This window comes from Eschrichtius robustus, chromosome 3, assembly GCF_028021215.1.
Source record: "Eschrichtius robustus isolate mEscRob2 chromosome 3, mEscRob2.pri, whole genome shotgun sequence".
NCBI lineage: Eukaryota > Metazoa > Chordata > Mammalia > Artiodactyla > Eschrichtiidae > Eschrichtius > Eschrichtius robustus.
Window position 1 is genome coordinate 141,589,004 of NC_090826.1, and position 22,162 is coordinate 141,611,165.

Below are 22,162 nucleotides of genomic sequence, written 5' to 3' on the forward strand. Positions count from 1 at the left end.
TGCTATTTAAGCTTTTCAGGCTTCCTATGCAGTCATTATTTTCCCCTCCTCGCATGAAACTGTTGAAGGACTGCTGTTTCTGGGGCTGCTTGGAAAGTCAAATGAGGTATGGTTTTGAGTTTGTATGATAATCACTGGTATCATAAAAATTCATTCTCAGCACCATTAATAACGGTGGATTAATGTTATTACTGAGACGGCAGAATGACTCGGCCTAGCACGCTGTCTCTAGAGATGAGCCTTAAAGTTTCCTCGGGAAGCTCTCAAGCACTGCATCCCTACGGCGTTGCTGGGACATGGGACCAGTCGGAGTCCCGAGTGGAGATGTGGGAGTGGCTAGTCACAGACGATCTGCAAGTGGAGCAGGACCTTGGCAGGAATGTGATCCAAGGAGACACAGAAAATAGCAAGCCCATCAAAGGCCCAGGGAATTTCCTCCTATGAAAGTGAGAAGTGGGTGAGGAAATAAGTTTCCGGGCAGTTGAACAGAAAACATCCTGTCTGAGTTGGATGTCAACAGAGGAACCGGGGAAGTTTCTGGCCATCTTGGGGGATGGCACGTGTGGAGCCGCCGGGAAAGCACCAGATTTGAAAAGAATCAAATCTCCATTCTTCCATTGCGTGAGCGAACTTTCTCCTCTTCAAAATGGAGAATCAAATGAAGAAAACTGCAAAGTGCTGGATAAACTAAGAAATGATTCAGTGTCGCTGGAAAAGGCCCCTTCACACGGAAACTCATGGAAAGGGCTCCCACCCTGAACAGAAACCCCTTCACCACTCTAGGGTCGAAAGAGATGTCTTTGCCTCCGTTTTACTTAAATTAGCAACTTTTTAAAAAGTTTAGAGGGACAAGAGGCTTAAAGCTTTTAAAGGGTTTATCTTGGGATAAAACTTTTTGTTAGGAATCCCCTTTTTTGGCCAGTATAGCTTTGAAATATATGAAACTATATGGTATGATTTATGGCCTATGAAGTTTTTTTACCTTAAGAGCAAACACTTAAGATGCAAACTGCCAGGGGAGTGCATTGGGAGCTGTCTGCCTCTAGTTAACAAGAACTTATCTTGCACATCTCTTCCCAAATTCGTGTTTTGTGACACCACGTTGGTAACCTGAAATTAGCCATGGTGGATGTATTTAACCCTGGCAGTTGACAAATGCTATAAATTAGTTGTTGGGCTTTTTTTCTCTCCAAAAGTTGGCTGATTAGCACACCACTGACTGAAGGACTCGAGATTCCCCCAGCTATCACTCTCCACTCCAAATGCTACAAAAAGGAAACTGCAACCACACACACAAATATTAGACAGGGACACCACACAATGAGGATTGAAAAAAAAAAAAAAAACAAAATGAAAACCCCTGCTATATCAACTGTACGTTCTTATCACATGAGATTCTGGCAATGAGATGTCTTGAGTTTTTTTTAACTGAGAGGTAACTGTAATATGCCAGAGAATTTTGAATCAGCCTTATCTGGAGCTTCAAATGAATATACTCAAAAGACATATTACAGCTGGAATTCAAACACCTCAACTGCACATTGAGTATAATATAATGATGGAGTAGCCAGCTTTTCAAAATAGGTGATCTGTTATTTATTCCAGTTAACAAATTATGCAGTGTTGCATTTATAACCTTTCAAAACATAACGGTCAAATGAATGAATAGTCTTTATTTTCTCTTACATGTTTTATCTATTCTCTTAAAGTTTAAACAGATTGTTCCTTTTCTGCTAGAACTCCAAACTTTACGCTATGTTCCCAAGGCTGTGACTGGGGAAGAGAATAATGCCTTGCATGTATAAGGAAGGCCCTTGATGCTTTTAGAGGCCTTTCTCACATGCAATTCTCAATGAATTGTTACATGCACCCTCTAAAGTAAGGTGTACCCATTTTCAGATGAGGAAAAAGATGTTCTTCATGATCATAAGAGCTATGGACTCTGCACCCTATTGTCATTACTGCTACTGGCTATTGGACACTGACTGTCACAGCCATCAACACTCTGCCACTAGAATGACTACTGTAGGGGAGCAAAATATGCCACCCCAAATTGAGTCTCTTTGGCATGAAGATTAATTTAGGCTGATTATTTTTGAAGCCCAAAAGACTCAGGAGAAACCACTGACCTTCCCCCTAACTGCCTAAAGGGAAATAGACAGAGGACCTGTTCCAGTAAGGAGTTATCACCACAGACACCTATAGTATGAACTAGGGAGGAACCTGGGAAATTCTGTTCATACAAATTCCTCTCTTTATCCCATTGTCTCTGCATTGCCAAGCAAACATTTATTTACGAAACATGTGCTTTTCATTTTTTTTTTTTTTTAATATTTTTATTTATTTATTTATTTGGTCACACTGGGTCTTAGCTGCAGCAGGCGGGCTCCTTAGTTGCAGCTCACCAGCTCCTTGGTTGTGACATGCAAACTCTTAGTTGCGGCATGCGTGTGGGATCTAGTTCCCTGACCAGGGATCGAACACAGGCCCCCTGCATTGGGAGCATGGAGTCTTAACCACTGTGCCACCAGGGAAGTCCCAAACATTTGCTTTTCCATCTCCATGTATATTGCCTTCCTCCCCTTTGTAGGTCCAAACCACTACCCCCAACATCCTCTTTTGCCTTTAGCTAAAGATGGTATTTAAGATGAGGGCTTTGGCCATTTTGGCGAGTTATTGAGTTTTCCTGGGTCTCTTCCATGTATACATGTTATTAAACTTTTGTTTGATTGTCTCCTGTTAATCTGTCTCCTGTCAACTTGATTTTTTAGACCAGCCAGAAGAACCTAGAAGGGTAGAGGAAAATTTCTTCCTCCCTGACACTACCAAACTGCCCCTGCTTCTCTGCGTCACTCTTACAGTCACAAAGCATAGGACAAGAGCTTAAGTCTCATGTCAAAATTTCAAGCAAGCCAGTATCAGGTCTTTTTTTGGCTTCTGCTGTAGGTGAAGATCTTCCACCTAGCAAGACTTACAAAAAGGTAAATTCCCCAAACATAGGAGGGAGTTCAAATTCAGGACAGTAAATATGATGATGATCGTGGGCATCTATCCTATTCATGACAGCCTATCATCTTTTGAGTCTCCTTCCTATATTTGGGGAAATATCCAAATTCTGAGTCATTATCACTCCAACAGAATGCGGGACTTCCCTAGTGGTCCAGTGGCTAAGACTCCCTGCTCCCAATGCAGGGGGCCTGGGTTCAATCCCTGGTCAGGGGACTAGATCTCACATGCCACAACTAAGAGTTCGCGTGCCGCAACGAAAAGATACCGCATGCCACAACAAAGATCCCACGTGCCACAACTAAGACCTGGTGCAGTCAAATAAATACATAAATTTAAAAAATTTTAAGAAAAACAAGTGGGAATGCAAATTTCCTGCCTCCCTTGCAGCTAGGATTCAGGCACGTGCTTTAGTTGCTGCCAATCGGGGATGCCGGCGTAAGATTTTGGTTCAGAAGTAAGCAACAAGGAAAGAAGTTCTGCAGGGACATTCTATCTTTGCATCTTCGCTGCTGAGGGGGAGGCAGAGGTGTCTGGTTTTTCATGGTGGCAGCAGCAGTGGTGGCTATTTCCCAGGGACTGCGGCGGCGATTTTCTGATGCAGAAGTAGCAGCGGTGGAGCAGCAGCAATTTCCCATTAGCTCTGTGGCTTGGTTTGTGGCACTCTTCCACCAGGCTTACCTTCAGGCCCAGTTTTACAGTCCACTCAACTCTTCTGTGATTCATCCAATATGTTTCAAATAAAATGCCTTCCCACCGATTCAGCGAGAGTCAGCTTCTACTGCTTACAGAACTCTAACACAAGAACAATTATTTTTCTAGTTCTCAGACGTGGAAACTGAGGCTTTAAGAGGCTAAACTGCTCAAGATCACAAAGTTAATCAACGACAGAGCAGGGATTTGAAGCAGGATTGTCATCATCCAAAACCCACATTGTAAACCAGAAAAGTTACACCACAAGGACGTAAAACTGATGGATCAGAGTTGAGTGACTGTTGCTTTTTAAAGTTAGAATAAATTATAGAAATACCTAGTTCTAACCTGAAGTTCTGAGAAATAAAGTGGAAAAGCAGAGGTCACAACCCAAATCTTCTGATCCGATGTGTTTTCCAAGGTACCTCTCATCTTCACAATTCCATCATATTTTTGCTTTATACACTTCAAGATGAATCTGTAAGTGCACTTGAGTTCAAGGCATACAGGGAGGCTATTATCATTGTCTCTTTTATCCCACACCTTCCTTCCTTCTATATCCAATGCCCATCTTACCAAAGTATATGTTTCGGTAGTTCTTTAGCAAGAGTCTAGTTTTTAAATTATTTATCATTAAATGCCAATATTTTCCCCTCATTCTCGAATGATAATTCAGTTGGATGTAGATTTCTGGGTTGAACATATTTTTCATCAAAAAAAAGGGTGGATATGGATAGAACCTCTCCCTGCCTCCCTAATGGCTTTCTGATATAAGTGATGTGTGTATTTTCTGGACAGTGCTTTTAAGGAAATGGGCGTGCATGCCCCTTCTCCCTTCCCTGCAAACTCCCCCACCACCACCACCCCTGCCTAGGATACAGACCTGAGGGCCAAGGCTAAAGAAGCCATGTGGGATCCTGAAATAGAAGCCACAGATTGAAAATAGCAGAGCCACTCTACCAGTCCTTGACATCTTATATGGGAGAGAAATAAGTTTCTATCTGTGTTTTAGCGTGTCTTTTTTAAAAGCAACTTCTATTATGTCTTAACAATTGTACCTCTGTTCTCTCCACCCTCCCCTTTCCTTATGTCTTCCATGTGTGTCTGTGTGCGTGTGTGTGTGTCCACGCACGCATCACCTTCTTTTTTTAAATTTTATTGAAGTATAGTTGATTTACAATGTTGTGATGCATCACCTTCTCATTCTAACCTCCAATTCTGCTATTCATGTTCGTATTTTTCTGCCTCATTATTTCTCTGTGCTTCATTCGGGGTGACTGCCTTAGTTCTTTCTTCCAGTTCACTTGTTCTCTTCAGGTGTCTAATGTGCTATGTAACATGTCCCTTTGAGTTTCTAATGTCAACAAGTACATTTTTAATTTCTATACTTTCCATTTGGTTCTTTTTCAAACAAACCTATTCTTTTTTTCATAATAAACTATTCTTTCATTCTATTCTTTCCTTTATGTCTCTGGCATTTAAAAGAAACCTATTTCACAATTTTTCAAAGTTAGCTCAGTTCTTAAGTGGCTAATTTTCCTGTTTATTTTATCTTTGGGTTGCCCTTCAGGGTGCTTCATTTCATTTGGTTTGTCATTTTTTATTAAGACTTCACCTTCAGCAGGGCTGTTTATCCCAATGGATCCCTGTGTGTTTAAGTTCAAGAAATACCCCCAACACATTAGTTTGTTTCTGGTGAAATTCTGAGGGTTCAAAGGTTCTGGACCAGTTTTTATGGTAATTTCTCAGGTTGACATTTCTACGTCCCTTAGGTTGTATAAATTTAAATTCTATGTTTATTCATGGTAAGGCCTGGGAGGCATTTACATTTTCCTACCCATGGCCCCAGACTAACTACAAGCTTCCTGCTTCTTCACAACAGTGGTCAATGTTTTCTCTAGTCCCGCCTTCACGGATGAGGCACCCTGTGTAGACTCCAGGATTTATTGACAGAACTCTGTCACAAGGTTATCAGACAAAATACTGTACACTCAGTTATTTTTTTTTTCACTTTTTGTCTTATATTGGAGTATAGTTGATTAACAATGTTGTGTTAGTTTCAGGTGTACAGTAAAGTGATTCAGTTATACATATACATGTATCTACTCTTTTTCAAATTCTTTTCCCATTTAGGTTGTTGCATAATATTGAGCAGAGTTCCCTGTGCTATAGAGTAGGTCCTTGTTGTTTATCCATTTTAAATATAGCAGTGTGTACATGTCAATCCCAAACTCCCTAACTATTCCTCCCCCCCGCTCTTCCCCTCTGGTAACCTAAGTTCTTTCTCTAAGTCTGTGAGTCTGTTTCTGTTTTGTAAATAAGTTCATTTGTATCATTTTTTTTTTAGATTCTGCATATTAGCGATCTCATACGATATTTGACTTTCTCTGTCTGACTTACTTCACTCAGTATGACAATTTCTAGGCAGGATACTCAGTTAAATTTGAATTTCAGGTAAACATCTTTTACTTTACGTATGCACCATTCAACTTTTGGGACATACTTATGCTAAAAAAAAAATATTCATTTTTTTATGTGTAACTCAACTGTAATTGGGCATTCTGTATTTTTATTTGCTAAATCTGACAAGCTTAGTCACAGTGCCCTGCCTAAACCTGGCCTGAGGTCACGTATCCTGTCTCTGCATGGGCCTCAACACCCCAGCCCCCAGATTCTCGGACCCACATTCAGGTCCAGCAACATTTAGCTACAGTTATCACACTGGTTCTGAGTTCCTTTTTCATACTGAGACCTAGACTATTTCCCTTACTTTTTTCAATACTGGTTGTATATCTTTTCAATTGCTGCCATGTTTTATCCAGTCTTCTACATACAGGTAGTGGGAGAGAAGGCTTGTCCATGTCAGCTGTCTGCCATTTGTCAGAAATGCTTTAATTACTTGCTATACGCCACTCATCCTCCAGCCGAGCACTGTGCAATGCCACCCAATGGCAAGCCTGGCGCACAGAGGGTTAATTAACCCAAAGTAATGGGAAGACAAAGGAGTGTGCAGGGACAAGTCCTCACTTGTACTCCAGGGATGCTGCCCACAGAATTTTTCCTATAGGATGGATTCTTCAAAAGGGAGGCAGACATGCCCCAGTTTTAGCTAAGGTTTGACTTCCCCCAAACCTGGGTATCCAAGGACTTCCTCTATATTTGGGAAGCATAAAAAAGGAAGTAAAACTCTGACTTTGCTGTGTTTTATTTTCACTGGGCCAACTGAAGATAAGAAGCTAGATGGTGAGGTAAAAATAGAAAATTACTAATGAAAAGGGGTTCAAACAAATATATTTGAAGACCTTAGATTAGTCAAAACCTAAAAAATGTAAGACACTGAGTCATAGGATGAGAAAATAAAGTACTTTTGTATTGAAATGTTTCAGAGAAAGGCCCCTTTCAAAATAGTTCTAAATCAAGTCCTTAGAATAGAAAAAGAGTATTTTGTTTTCACTTTAGACATGGAAAATCCCGTGGACCAAAAATTCCAAAATCCTTTCCAGACGTTGGTTGTTTTTGTTCAGTGATTCCACATCCTCATGTGGTTTCAAGGCAGTGCCTGATTTGTCTTTGAGCCCACATTCACCAGAGATCTCAAATTTAGGCTTCTGACCTAATCTCCAAATGAAGTTTTACTTTCTGTTCTTGTGTTCAAGACAAACGTTTAAAATACAACTTCTCAAACTCTGTTTCGGTGCTTTTTTTTTTTTTTTTTTTTTAGTATTCCAGACGTCTTAAAAATTGATTCATGTCCTGGGCTTTCTGCCCCCCTCTGAAAGGCTTTGCTATTAAAAATTCATGTTGTGTGAGCCTTAAAAAATGTGTATACCTCTAAAACATCTCCTACCTGATGTGAGTTCAAGAAATAAGGTATATATTCTGCTAAATAGGAATTGTTTCTAATTCAAAGGAGAATGGAACAGTGCTTCTGATGCTTGTCTCTTAGCCCAGAACTCCTCTGTTGCATGAGTTCTTCAGTTCCAACCACCTCCACTTCCACCTCCAGCTGCTAGGTCTGTAGGAATCCCTATAGGATAGGCCTACCCCACTCTAAGAAAACTCACTGAATGACAGTCCAGACTATGACTACTCAAACTCTCAAAACAAACCAAATCAGAGAACCATAGGATTTTAATACATGTCTTACTACAGAGCAAACCGTGTAGCTTGGGAAACATTTGGAAATTACACAAAAGCATAAAGAAATGGAAATTCCATATATCTTCACCACTCAGGTAAGTTTTTCTGCATAAAACATATTTTTATCAAAAATGAAATCATACTCTACAAGTTTTAGAATTTGCTTTTTTCACTTACCCACATTTTGTAAATATTTTCCACTATATTAAATATTTTTCTACAGTATTTTAGTAATTACACATGCCATTTTCTAAATGTGTGTTAATTTATTTCATCAGTCCTTTATTTGAGGGCATTCAGGTTGTCCCCAGTTTCTCTCAACTCTGTGATAATTATCCTTGCAGAAAAGTTATTCTTGCAGTCAGTCGTGATTACTTCCTTAGGATAAATTCCCAGAAGTGAAATTGACAAGCTGAAGAATATGCACATTTTCAAGATTTGAGGTACACATTGCCAAATTACCTTGCAATAGGTTTGTCAGTCCCACCAGTAGTATTCAAGAGTATCTATTTACTTGCTTTAAGGAATCTTGTGTGAACTAGGAAGTGATTATCTATTATGCAAAAGTATTCTTCATTAATGAAAAGGACTTACAACATAGTTTCTTTAAACACTGAACTCTCCTAGTGTACGTAACACATTATTCCATTTAAAATAAGTTTCAAGGGCTTCCCTGGTGGCGCAGTGGTTGAGAACATGCCTGCCAATGCAGGGGACACGGGTTCGAGCCCTGGTCTGGGAAGATCCCACATGCCGCGGAGCGACTAGGCCCGTGAGCCACAACTACTGAGCCTGCGCGTCTGGAGCCTGTGCTCCGCAACAAGAGAGGCCGCGACAGTGAGAGGCCCGCGCACCGCGATGAAGAGCGGCCCCCACTCGCCGCAACTAGAGAAAGCCCTCACAGAAACAAAGACCCAACACAGCCAAAAATAAATAAATAAAATTTTTTTAAAAACTGCTAAAATAAGTTTCAGAGGAAATTTTCTGTAACACAATTAATAAAGAAAATAAGGCCTTTCTCCATTTGATTTTTTTTTTTTTAATGGAGAATGCCACCTGTCAAAGAACTCCTTCTCTTTCTGTCCTCGCCCAGACTGAGAGGAGATGTCATGGTACAGCACAGTTATTCTGCTCTTAATCCATCTTCTATTTCATATTCAGTTTCCCATCATGCACTGGATAAACACGGCAGCCTGACATGATGAGAAGCCTTTCCTGAAGACTACAGCCCACACTCATCCATCCCTTCACTGAACTCCTATTATACTTATTGTCTGTACCACACAATTAGCACTTTATTATATACTGTCTTGTTCTCTAATTGCCTACACCACACAATTTAGCACTTTATTATGTTCTGTCAGATTCTGTAACTGTGTCGTGTAGCTTTCTTTGTCTTGTCTCCCCATGTAGATTACAAGCACCAGGGTGGCAGGGACCCTGTCTGGTCTTGCTTCGGCCTTTCCCACAGCACCAAACAAACACTGTTCCAAGAACAACAAAGTGAGCCTTTGACAAACGCTGGCTGGTTTATTGGTTGGTGGGTGGGTTGGGAGACTGGTTGATCTTCTGATGGGCTTTAAGCCAGCATCTGAGTTATCTAGAACGTGGAGTAGAAAACAGAGAAGGTGCTGGGTAACAGAACACTTGGCACCGTGGTCATTCCAGCCACTATCCTTCAGTCCAACCTGCCTCATCACCTAGCAAGTCATTTCGTTTCTCTCTACCTAAGTTTTTCTATGTATATAGAACAGGGAAACCAAAACATGTCACCAAACAATACCATTTTTAAAATCACGTGATGTTTTTCATCTGAAGATTTTACATGATAGCATTCTCCCATTGAGCAGGCATTGCCGTGTAGAGGAAAGAGGTCATGCTTTGGAATTAGAGAGACTTCTTACGAGCTGTGGGATCGTTAACAGATTGTTAAATAAATCTCTCTCTCTCTTTCTCTTTCTCTCTCTCAAACTAAACTCTCATTCTCATCTCTGAAATTATTTCAATGACTAATTATTTGTGATATTACCACTGAGTGTCCTAAGCCTGCTGGAGTATTCTTATTTTTTCCAATTTCTGCAAATGCCACACCTTGAAGGAAGTGTTAAGAATTATTATTATCGTAATAAATACAATGAATACCTCTGTTTGTCTCACACACCAGTTGAAGAGTGTCTGCCTTTGCGGTGAATCATGGGTTTGCTTCTCAGAGAACAAAGTCAGATAGTTATACAATTTCTTTCTCTTTCTTGGTTGAAGAATCGCTTATGCTTAGTGGTCTATCACATGACATCAGACTTATTCAACTAAATAATAAGCGAAGAAACACCTGATACCCAGCATTAACAAATCCATGCCTCAGTCTGTCACTTTCACCTCCGCTATAAACATGTAGGTGAAGGAGCACTGAGTTAACCTTATTTCTCTGAACTAGGAATGATACAAATAAAATGTTCTGTCCCTGTGTATCATCTGCTTTTCCCCCTTCTGATCAATATGTTTTGCCATACTGTGCCCTTTCCTGTTTTTGTCTTTGTTTTTTCGATTGGCAAGTACACAATAAAATGTAACTAGTCAAATAGTTGTTCAACACGTTATTCTCTTAAAACAAGATCAGTTTAGGACTTCCCTAGCGGTCCAGTCGAGGAACTAAGAGCCCACATGCTGCGGGGCGCAGCCAAAAAATAAAAAGGAAAAAAAAGATCATTTTAAGCCTCTCCGAAAGTACTGCTCTAACCCTGGATCTTCTCCACCTGAGAATGCAAGGAGCCTAAACAGCTTTGAAGCAGTACTTTTGTAGGATAGAGGACACCCTTTAAGAATAGCTTTCCTCCGTTTGGGTGGGCTGCCTGACTCTCCCTTTGGCAAAGATGAGCTATTTTCTTTTGGGTATCTGTGCTAAATGACTGTGTTCAATTTTTCTTTCAAAAGTATTTTTCAAGGTCTGCCGTGTAAACAGGCAGGGCCTGGGTGCCGGGGAGACAAAGGTGGCTACTACACAGTTAGAAACTCATACTTGAGGAACCCACAGTCTGACGGGGCCAACAGTTAACTACCACACAGGGAGGTAAGTGTGAATAGAATGTGTGCGGCCAGGCTGTCAGCTTGAGCCCAGTGGTGCCCACCACTAAGAGTCAACTCTGTCTGATAAATCTAAGGGAGCAGTGGACCTGGTTAGGAGCTGATTAGACTGAAGGGAAGGGACGGCTTGAAGATGCTTTTATGACAGCCTTGGGGGTGGAGAAAGGATAGGAAGGAATAGTCCTGGGGTGCGGAAAGGGGCATGGGAAACACAAAAATCTCCTCTCCGACTTTGGTTCCCTGCCTAAGCCCCATAGACTCATGTCTGAGCCTGTGGATGGAGAGCCTGCAGGTAGAGAGGGAAGGGGCTCAGTGAGACACTGGGTACAAGTCATGCCGCTTTGGGACCTGGGTGAAAAACTGTGGGAAAGTGGAAGAGAAGGGGATTCTCTCCATGTCTTTAGGCACCAGGAGAGAGCAACTTTGGCTGAGAGTGGCTGTGACAGTGGCTGAGATGAGACACTGCCCCCCAATGGCTTCATGGCAGGGGACACCAACAAGGAGCTGCAAATCTTACAGGGAAAGATGGGAGGGAACACAGCAGAGGTACCACATGCCTCCCAGGAACACTGGGGGAGACCTGGAGGCAGGGGTGTCCACTCCACAGGCAGGTGGAGGCACAGCCAGTGCAATGTGACTTATCACCACTAAGATAATAACCATTACCCGCAGTGCTGATGCATAGGTACAGCTTCAGAAAACACAGGTTCTACATACACAAAAGTTGTATGAACACAAAAAAGTGCTTACTGCCTGGTCACAAGATTAAGCAGAGTGATACCTACACTAGTTAGTAATGGGACTGAGGTCTGGTAGGTGGAGAGATAGGAGGTCCAAGAAAAGTAACAAAAGGGGATTCAGACACCAACTTTGGGGACGGGGGTGGAGACTGGGTGACGGTGAGAGGGAGTTCAGCCAGGCAAGCAGAGGGGCTTATGCAAAGCTCTGGGTGGAGGAGTTGCCAGCAAGACGGAACTAAAGAAGATGGCCCCGAGGCTGTAGACAGACTGGAGTCAGATGACTAGACAGAAATGTCTAGAACCAAATTCTAAGAAAAGACTTACCTTCTGAGCTGAACAAAATGAAATTCTATCCACAAGTACATGGTTCAATGGAAAGAAGAAACAAACAAAAATTTCAAACAGAACTAAAAGGCATGTTGAAAATTAAGTCCCTCCCTCCCTCAATCCCCTTTCCTAGGAGAAACAGTTGATAGCTGCTGGCATACACTAGTATAATCCACAGGTTGTTAAAATATTTAAATATTTCCCTTCAGGTTGGTAAATAGCCACTATTTTGAGCCCGTGGAGTGCTGTCTGCCCAGAATTTCAATCAATCATTAAAGAGTTAAAGCTTAGATACTAGGGGGTCTCCAGCATCCCTCCAGCTCGAAGGCCAGCAGCCATCCCTGTTTGCCAGTGCTGAACCAGTTGTTAAGTATTCTGAACATCACTGTTTTCCTTCTAGATAACTTATCTGCATATACAGGTATATCCCTACAAACACCTTTACTTCTTTTAATACAGATGGAAGAATTGAATACGGTTCTGTGTTTTGCTTTTTTTACCTACTTTGGCCACCTTTACATGCATGACCAAATATAGACTGTATGTATTACTTTCAGAGCTAACATTATTTAGCTATAACTAAGATACCTAACCTGAGAAATGGGGCACAGGAATAAAGAGTAACACTTTGGAATAACTTATGGGAGCTTTCCAGTAGACCCGGAAGAACTTGACCAATGGGGACAGTGGAAATACCACTGAAAGCTGGAACCTGAGAGTGCTGGACCAGGATAATGACGCCCTGACGGCTTGGATAGAAAGTTTAAGGAGGGACAGGACCAGCAAAACCTCTCCAAGTCCCCCTCCAGAGGCCATCTGGGCTCCTGCCCCTGCTACCAGCTGACAGAGCGGGCCTACGCTTTCCTGAGCCTGAACTATTAGCACGTAAATTCAGATGTTACCCAGAATCAAACCAGCCTTGGGTAAAAAATTTCAAACTGCACTTACCTCAATGAATTCCTTCCAGGGAGTTTCCTTTCATTCAAAAGGTACATGTGATAAACTTTCTTCATAAAAGAACCGAAATGTATTTCTCCTAATTGCTCCATCTTCACCTCAAATGCTGAAAGGAAGCATAGCGTTTGTTTTTTTTTTTCATGAGAGAGAAAATACTTACAGACTTGAACCAGATTTTTAAGTATCTTCTACATATCAAAAGGTCAAGACCACTGAATATACCTCTTCTTAGAGTCATTTTCATCTTCAAAACCCAAAGGGCTAGTATGTGGGGTGGGGAAACATAATATTCCACGTCTAGTTTCTGTATTTCTATACATCTTTTTTTTTCCATTATTTTTAAATTAACGAAAGAAACAAGGATTAAAAACATTTAAAATTAAAGATGTAATCTGCATAGATTTGGGGGAAAGGAGGATGGGGAAATGGGAGAAAGAAAAGATTAGCTAGTATTTTTACTGTTTACTGATATTCCCAGAAACTTTCAGTCCAGAAAGGATTCATTAAAAGAGAAAGCAATTTCTGCTGATAGACTGTCACCTAGTGGTGAGTTTTTACCTTACTCATAATATAAGCAGCTACTGGGCTTTGGGATGCTTCGGAAGACATGCTTATTTCTCTTTGAGATCTCTGGGGAACCTTACAGACTATTGTCACAAGTAGAATAGACTCACTTGTGTGTTTCCCAAAGGCCTAAGGTTCATGTAGGGAACAGCTAATGCAGGCTGAACATCCTTCAAAAGGAAGTCTTGCCTCTGTAATTATTTGAATATTGTCGAAGAAGCCCAGCCAAGTAAAATTAATATTATTAACTTTCACTTCTGTTTTCAACCTATAGCACTCTCATGATTCACCCTTGCTAGTAGTCAAACGAGGTCCAAATTTTCAAAGGGTTTTCCTATTATTAGGTGGTGACAAAACAATGTGTAAAACCCACTGGCACATCAGTCAGAGGGTTTCCAAGTCAGCAACAAGGCAATGTTCCCCCGGTTTAATCCATGCCACGCCCTCCACGCATGGAAAAGGACACCACAGAATTCGAGGAGGTTGAAAATTTGAAGTCACAGTAGTAGCATTATTCCTAATAGCCAGAAAGTGGAAACAATTCAAATTTCCATCAGCTGATGAATGGATAAATAAAATGTGGTATATCCATGCAATGAAATATTATTTGGCCATAAAAAGGAACAAAGAATTGAACCATGCTACAAAATGGAGAAAACTTAAAAACTTACACTAAGGGAAAGAAGCCAGACATAAAAGACCACATACTGTAATGATTCCATTTATATGAAATGTCCAAAACAGACATATCTATAGAAATAGAAATATTAGTGGTTGCTTAGGGCTGGGGGCAGGGAGGAGGGAGGGAATAGAGAGTGACTACTAATGGGTACAGGTTGTTGGGGGGTGTTGGAAATGTTCTAAAATTGACTGTAGTGATGGTTGCACAATTCTCTGAATATAGTAAAGACAACTGAACTACTGTATGCTTAAAATAGGTGAAATGTATACTATTAAATTATATCTCAATAAAACTCTTATTTTAAAAAACTGGAATCACAGATCCCCACTTAAGAAGGACAAGTATGGAAGTACATCTCTTCTGTTCAATTGATTTTTTTCCTTCAAGCTCCTTCTCCCTAGGAACCCAGTGGATGTTTACCAAAGGACTGAGCCAGGAGACATTGATCATGACTGCTCTCAACACCTTCCCTTCCTGTGACCCCAGAGGGTTCTCTGAAACCAAGTTTATGCACAGGACTTTTCTCCCTTCAAGAGATGTCCCTCTAGAAACTGAGAAAAATATCACAGAAAACCACCAAACCAAAATGACAGACAAAAACACATGGAAGCATACAGCAATCAGAAAACAAAGATACAATGGCGGTACTAATTCCTCATCTATCAATAATCACCCTAGAGCTTCCCTGGTGGTGCAGTGGTTAAGAATCCACCTGCCTATGCAGAGGACACGGGTTCAAGCCCTGGTCTGGGAAGATCCCACATGCCGAGGAGCAACTAAGCCCGTGTGCCACAACTACCGAGCCCGCGTCCTACAGCCCACGAGCCACAACTACCAAGCCCGCGCACCACAACTACTGAAGCCTGCTCACCTAGAGCCCGTGCTCCACAACAAGAGAAGCCACCACAATGAGAAGCCCGCACACTGCAACAAAGAGTAGCCCCCACTCGCCACAACTAGAGAAAGCCTGCGCGCAGCAACAAAGACCCAACACAGCCAAAAATAAATAAATAAATAAATAAATTTATTAAGGAAGAAAAAAAGCTTCCAAATGATGTTAAAAAAAAAAAACCAAAACGGGCTTCCCTGGTGGCGCAGTGGTTGAGAATCTGCCTGCCAATGCAGGGGACACAGGTTCGAGCCCTGGTCTGGGAAGATCCCACATGCCGCGGAGCGACTAGGCCCGTGAGCCACAATTGCTGAGCCTGCGCATCTGGAGCCTGTGCTCCGCAACAAGAGAGGCCGCGATAGTGAGCGGCCCGTGCACCGCGATGAAGAGTGGCCCCCACTTGCCGCAACTAGAGAAGAGCCCTCGCACAGAAACGAAGATCCAACACAGCCAAAAATAAATATAAATAAATAAATAAATAAATAAATAAATAAATAAAATTTTAAAAAACAACAACAAAAAAAACTACGGTTTAAAAAAAATAAGGGTAATGAAAAAAACATTGTGTTCAAATTAAAAAAAAAAAAAACAAAAAAACCAAAACACCCTAAATGTAAATGGATTGAATTCACCAATCAAAAACACAGAGTGGCTGAATGGAATAAAAAACAAGACTCAACTATATGCTACCTTCAGGAGGATCACCTCAGTCCTAAAGATAAATACAGGCTAAAAGTTAAGGGATGGAAGATATGCCAAGCAAATAGCAGCCAAAAGAAAGCAGGTGTAGCCATACTTTTATCAGACAAAATAGACTTCAAGCCAAAAAAAGTAACAAGAGACAAAAATGGACAGTATATGGTAATAAAGAGGACAATTCATCAAGAAGATGTAACAGTGATTATATATGCACCTAACATAGGAGCACCAAAATACATAAAACAATTATCAACAGACCTAAAGGAAGAAATTGACAGGAACATAATAATAGTAGGGGATTTTAACACCTCACTTATATCAATGAATAGATCATCCAGACAGAAAGTCCACATGGAAATTCTGGCCTTAAATGAAACATTAAACCAGATGAATTTGATAGATTTCTACAGAAGATTCCATCTAAATGCAGCAGAATACACATTCTTTTCAAGTGCACGTGGAACTTTCTCAATGACAGACCATAAGTTGAGACACAAAACAAGTCTCAAATTTAAGATGATTGAAATCATATCAAGCATCTTTTCCAACCACAAAGGTATAAAACTAGAAATCAACTACAAGAAGAAAGCTGGAAAAATCACAAAAATGTGGAGACTGGACAACATGCTACAAAACAACCATTGGGTCAATGAAGAAATCAAAGGAGAAATCAAAAAATACCTGAAGACAAATGAAAATACAAAATTCCAAAATCTGTGGGATGCAGCAAAAGTAGTACTACAAGGGAATTTTATAGTAATACAGGTCTACCTCAAGAAATAAGAAAAATGTCAAACAATCTAACTTTACACCTAAAGGAACTAGAAGAAGAAGAACAAACGAAGCCCAAAGTTAGTAGAAGGAAGAAAATAATAAATATCAGAGCAGAAATAAATGAAATAGAGACTAAAAAGACAACAGAAAAGATCAATGAAACTAACAGCTGGTTCTTCATAAAAATAAACAAAACTGACCAACTATTAGCTAGACTCACTAAGAAAAAAAGAGAAGGCCTTGATAAATAAAATCAGAAATGAAAGAGGAGAAATAACAGATACTATAGAAATGCAAAGGATTATAAGAGAATATTATGAACAGCTATACACCAACAAATTGGACAACCTAGAAGAAATGGTCAAATTCTTAGAATCATATACAACTTTCCAAGAATGAATCAGAAATAGAAAATCTGAATAGACTGATCACTAGTTCAGAGATTGAAACAGTAATCAAAAAGCTCCCAAGAAAACAAAAGTCCAGGACCAAACAGCTTCACAAGTAAATTCTACCAAATATTCAAAGATTTAATATCTATCCTTCTCAAACTATTCCAAAAATACGAAGAGAAGGGAACACTTCCTAACTCATTTTTCGAGGCCAACATCACCCTGATATCGAAACCAGACAAAGACAACACAAGAAAAGAAGATTACAGGCCAGTGTCTCTGATGAGCATGGATGCAAAAATCCTCAACAAAATATTAGCAAACCAAATTCAACAAAATATCAAAAGGATCATACACCATGATCAAGTGGGATTCATTCTAAGGATACAAGGATGGTTCAACATCCACAAATCAATGTGATATACTACATTAGTAAAATGAAGGATAAAAACCATATGATCATCTCAATAGATGCAGAACAAGCATCTGACAAGATGCAAAATGAACTCCAGCTTCTCCACCAGCCCCTCTGACGTACTTGCACGGCCAGAATTTCCAAGAGAAATTCTCATAACTATAACCTGGTTATACGTTCTTTACACTGAATGGAAACAACTCTGGCTCACCTAAGGACAGACCTGTTCTGGTCCACAATGGATAGCAACACTTCAAGATCCAACTCACGCTCTCCTTCCTTCATGAATGTGCCCTAATGTAGCAGTATTTTAGCTGCCTGAAATCCATTTCTTCTTTTCTGATAAGGGCAACTGTGATACTGTGATTTATAATAAGAAATATATATTTGGTCTTCATCCAGTTCCTGGCATGGAGTGACTAAAACCTTGTAATTTCGTAAGTGATGAGAGCAATCAAGGTGTCTTTTGTTATGTTAATGAGGCAGCTTTTGAAAAGCACCTAAGGATAGGGGCTTCTTATCAGGAGACCAAACCTGTGATTAGAGGGTTGGATCTTTCAGTCTCAACCCCCTGATCTTCAGGGAGAGGAGAGGGGCTGGAGATTGACTCCATCACCAATAGCCATGATTTAATCATTCTTGCCAGTGTAATGAAGCTTCCATAAAAACCCCAAAGGACAGGGTTTGGAGACCTTCCGTGTTGGTGAACACACGGAGGTACTGGTGTTGCTGAAAACCTGGCCTCTGTTTACCAGCGCCAAATAGAAATGCGGAGACAGAGCTTTGGAGGAGTAAAAAAGAACAGGTTTATTACTTTGCCAGGCAAAGGGGGACACAGGGGACTCCTGCCTCGAAAAACTATGTGTCCCCACCCAGGAGGATTTGATGAGGGGTTTTGTAACAATACTTCCCAAGGGTGGGGTTGCTGACAAGATTAGGGTGTGTGCAGGGCCTCAGGTGCTCCGGTCTCCTAATCTTGATGAGCTTCTCTGGTCCCTTTAATCTTGCCTCAGGTGGTTTCTTGGCTGCTTCTCCCTTGATTAGCAACTGTTCAAATCTGCCCTTTGGAATTCAGGGAAGGTCATGGAGGCTGGAGTCTGGCCTATAAGAAATGGGGGACAAAAAGAGGCCTCCGTGCCCTGGAGGCCCACAGGGCCAGGCTCGGTTTCACTCAGAGAGTGGTCAGCTGGGGAGGCTTGGAATCTCAACTTTTCCCCATGCCTTGCCCTATGCATCTCTTCCAACTGGCTGTGCCTGAGTTGTATGCTTTTTATAATAAAGCGGTGATTTAGTAAGGAAAATGTTTCTCTGAGTTCTATGAGCCCCTCTAGCAAATTAATCCAACCCAAGGAGGGGGTCATGGGAACCTCTGATTTACAGCCAGTTGGTCAGAAGCACAGGTAACAACCCGGGTCTAAAGTGGCAGCTGCAGTGGAGGGGAGGACTGAACCCTTGTGGAATCTGATGCTCTGGGTAAACAGTGTTAAGAACTGAGTTAAATTACAGGATACCCAGCTGGTGTCAGGGAACTGCTCCTTCTTAGTGTGGGAAAACCCCCTCCCTGACACATACACATTCAAATTGGTTCTAGAACCTTTCAGCAGGCTCACAAGAAGGTGAGGGCAACCTTTCTGGGAAACCACCCTTCACCCCAGTTCAGGTGCCTTGTGATGGGGCTCCACATCCCGCTCCAAGGATGGAACATGTGGCCAATCTGATCAATTCCAGTGCTCTATATCCCCCAAGCTCTTTCCTCTACATCACCGAGTTTCAAACCTGAGTTAGAGTGAACAAAATATGATGTGGAACCCCAATATTTTTTAAAAAACAAAGGAGAGTTGAAGGGAGTCAATGCCTCCAAACCCCACACTCCTGGCCTGCAGGTGGACAGACGCTGTGCTCTCTGCACTGTGGGAAAAACAAAGAAATAGGACCCGGTGCCTGCTTGGAGCACCTCACAGTGGTGTGAGGGGGCAGGAAACTAAAGCATGAAAAGTTAATAAAGGTGATTAAATAATACTGGCTAACAAGAGATGAAATGTCACAGAGCCCTTGCCACTCATCAGAAAAGTGTCAGAGGACTTTAAGCCAGCAGTGAGCCTTTTGTTGTCTCTCCCTTCTTCTAAGGCTTACTCAATTGTCTAAGACTTAACTCAGGTGTCACCTCCCCCCACAGGAAGACTTTCCTGAAACACTCTCTTGCCTCATCATGCACACACTTACACATAAACACACACCCACTCAACTAGCCCACTGAGAGTCTCCCCTCAGGATTTCTTAGCATCTTTGCACAGGCCTATATATTTTTTTTAAATAAATGCCTTTCCCACAATTCACAGTAGAGGCTGTGAGTTTCTTCAGGGCAGATAGTGGATACTGGGATGTGCACCGCCCCCCACTCTAATGAGACTCTTTCTACCCTCCCCTCTTTCTTTCCATCTCTCCTTCCACAGGTGTCAGCCCTCTATGACAACCTAAAGGCTCTCCCTGCCTTTTCCTGCTCCCTCTCCCCAAAAATCTCCTGCACATCAACTCCCATTTTAGCATCTGCTTCTTAGCAAATCCTAACACATTATAATAAGGAACTGCTGTGTACTACCAAATTTATACAAACATTTATATATTTATATAAACATGTATTTATTTATAAAATATTATATAAAATATATTCAGAATACTGGCTTATTGGCTGACAATATTAACCCTAATGGCTTATATCTTTGGGGTGTTGAAATACTTAATTTTGCATATATTAAAGTGTGACTGAAAAAAAATACTAACATTGTCCCATTGGAATATAATATTCTTAACACTACAAAACAAACAGATGTAACTAGGACTCTTTCTTCCTTCCTTCCTTTTTTGCAGGATAACAGAATAGCAGTTAATAGTAACAGCTCCCAGACTACTTGAAATCAAAGTACGGCTCAACCACTCACTGGCTCTACGGCCTTTGGCAAACCACTTAACTCTCTAAACATCGGTTTCTGATCTATAAAACGGGAGAATTCTTCATCTGTAAAATATGAATTAAAAAAATAGAACCCACCACACAGAACTGTTTTATGAATTCATTAATGAATTAATTTCTGGTGCTGTGTGCAATGAAAGAATTATCCTAATGGATATAAAAGCACTTTGCAAACCAGAAAGCACTTTGAGAAATTCTTTTCTAAATGAAACAAGCATCAGCCATTGCCTTTTATGGAAAATTGAGGTTAATTCACATCAGCAAGAGAAAGCTGAGGACTTGTTTATGGCTGTGTTTCTGATTAACACAGCACTTGCTATTAGAAAATAAACTCTTGACGTTCCTGCAAGTGGACCACAAAATACCTGTTGTTGCAGGGCCGTGGACAGAAGAAAAGTTAAGACGGAAAGGAGCCCAGGACGCGGAAGTGCTAGGAAAGGCCAAGCAGAGTAAGTGGGGCTGCAGCAGAGCCGAGCCGCGGGTGAGCACGCGCTGCGGGCACCCAAGTGCAAGTTCAGATGCTCGCAACTGTCAGGAAGCTGGGACTGCGCGCCCACGTTCATTCAGGCCCCGGTGTTCGGGGGACCCCGCAGAAAGAGGGAACTCCACCTTTGCCTAACGCTTTGGGGCGCGGGGCGGCGCGGGGCGGCGCGGGGCGGCGCGGGGCGGCGCGGGGCGGCGCGGGGCGGCGCGGGGCGGCGCGGGGCGGCGCGGGGCGGCGCGGGGCGGCGCTACAGCCGCAAGGCCCCGGGGCGGGGCGGGCACGTGGTGCGCGGCCCCGACGATAAAAAGCGCGCTTGGGAGCGCGGTGCGGAGCGGTAGAGGTGGACTCGCGGCGAGTGGGTGAGCGCGGCCGCGCAGGCGTGGACTGACGGACGGACGGACGGACGGATGGAGACTGACCGACAGTCAGGGAACGGGGGTAGAGGGCCGGGGCACTGGACTCGGGGGTGGGCGAGGCGCTGACGGCCGGACGCAAAGGGCAAGGCAGGGGAGCTGGGAAATGGAGCCAGAGGAAGTGTGAACGCGACACCTTCCCGGCCTGGGCGAGTGTCTCTGTACGGACGGGGCAGAGGGACCCACTCCCCTGGATTCTGTCCAGACCACAGAGCCGGGCCCTAAGGATCCTTTTTTCAAAATGATCAGAGGCAGCCACTGGGGGGAAGAGAGTTTAGTGATTAAGTGTGATACAATCCCTCCATTTGATGGGAAATTGTATTTATGCATTTTTGTTTGTTTGTTTAGGTTCTCTATTTGTTTCTTCCTTTCCAAGTATTAATATTTCTCTCTCGAGTGATTCCTCATGCCCAGAGCTGCATCCTCCTCCTCCACCTTCCCCAGAGGTTTTTTTTTTTTTAACTTTTCCCTTTTAAGAGAATTTAACTTAGGCAACCTGAATTCTTTGCACTAAGGGTTCTTGTCTGTGGATAAAGGTGTAAGACTTCGAGAGTAATAGGCCCTGCCCAAGTGTTTCAGTAGTAACATTCTAAATTCACATTAAGCCTTAGGCTGGAGAACATTCTATTTGTTTTTGATACAAGCTATGAAGAATTTGAAAGCATCACGTTACCCAGTTTTTATTTAAAACTCGAATTTACAAAATCTGGATCATTCTCAGTTACGGTTGTTGTGATTTTTTAACCCATCTCTCCTGTAGCAGTTTCACAGTTTACAAAGCCAGCAGTCTTTGCTTGTTTACTTAGTGTATTGCTCTGTGCAAAGATAGATTTTTGAAGCTGTTCTTGCCCCCTGATGGCTTACACTCTAGACGAGCCAAAACTACCTTGCTAATATCTCTGATGTAAAGTTTTTAATGAAAAGCAAATGTTTGA

At 41.9% G+C, this 22,162-nt stretch overlaps 1 protein-coding gene and 1 long non-coding RNA gene across 5 annotated transcripts in view; one reads left to right on the forward strand and one right to left on the reverse strand.

Moving 5' to 3' along the window:
• Window positions 1-8,925: 8,925 nt before the first annotated feature.
• Window positions 8,926-20,933, reverse strand: LOC137761488 (uncharacterized). The gene is made up of 4 exons (XR_011073422.1): window positions 20,696-20,933; window positions 12,936-13,050; window positions 11,985-12,009; window positions 8,926-9,439 (listed from the first exon to the last, which is right to left on the reverse strand). It is a non-coding gene; the product is annotated as an uncharacterized lncRNA (long non-coding RNA).
• Window positions 20,934-21,085: 152 nt separating this feature from the next.
• The window catches only part of NPL (N-acetylneuraminate pyruvate lyase), a 37,783-nt gene continuing 36,706 nt past the window's right edge, over window positions 21,086-22,162 (forward strand). The window contains exon 1 of one of the 4 annotated variants that reach the window (XM_068541369.1): window positions 21,086-21,173. The gene's annotated coding sequence lies outside the window, so the exon portion shown is untranslated. The remainder of the gene's footprint in view (window positions 21,174-22,162) is intronic. The other 3 variants (XM_068541368.1, XM_068541372.1, XM_068541367.1) reach the window with 3 other exon arrangements.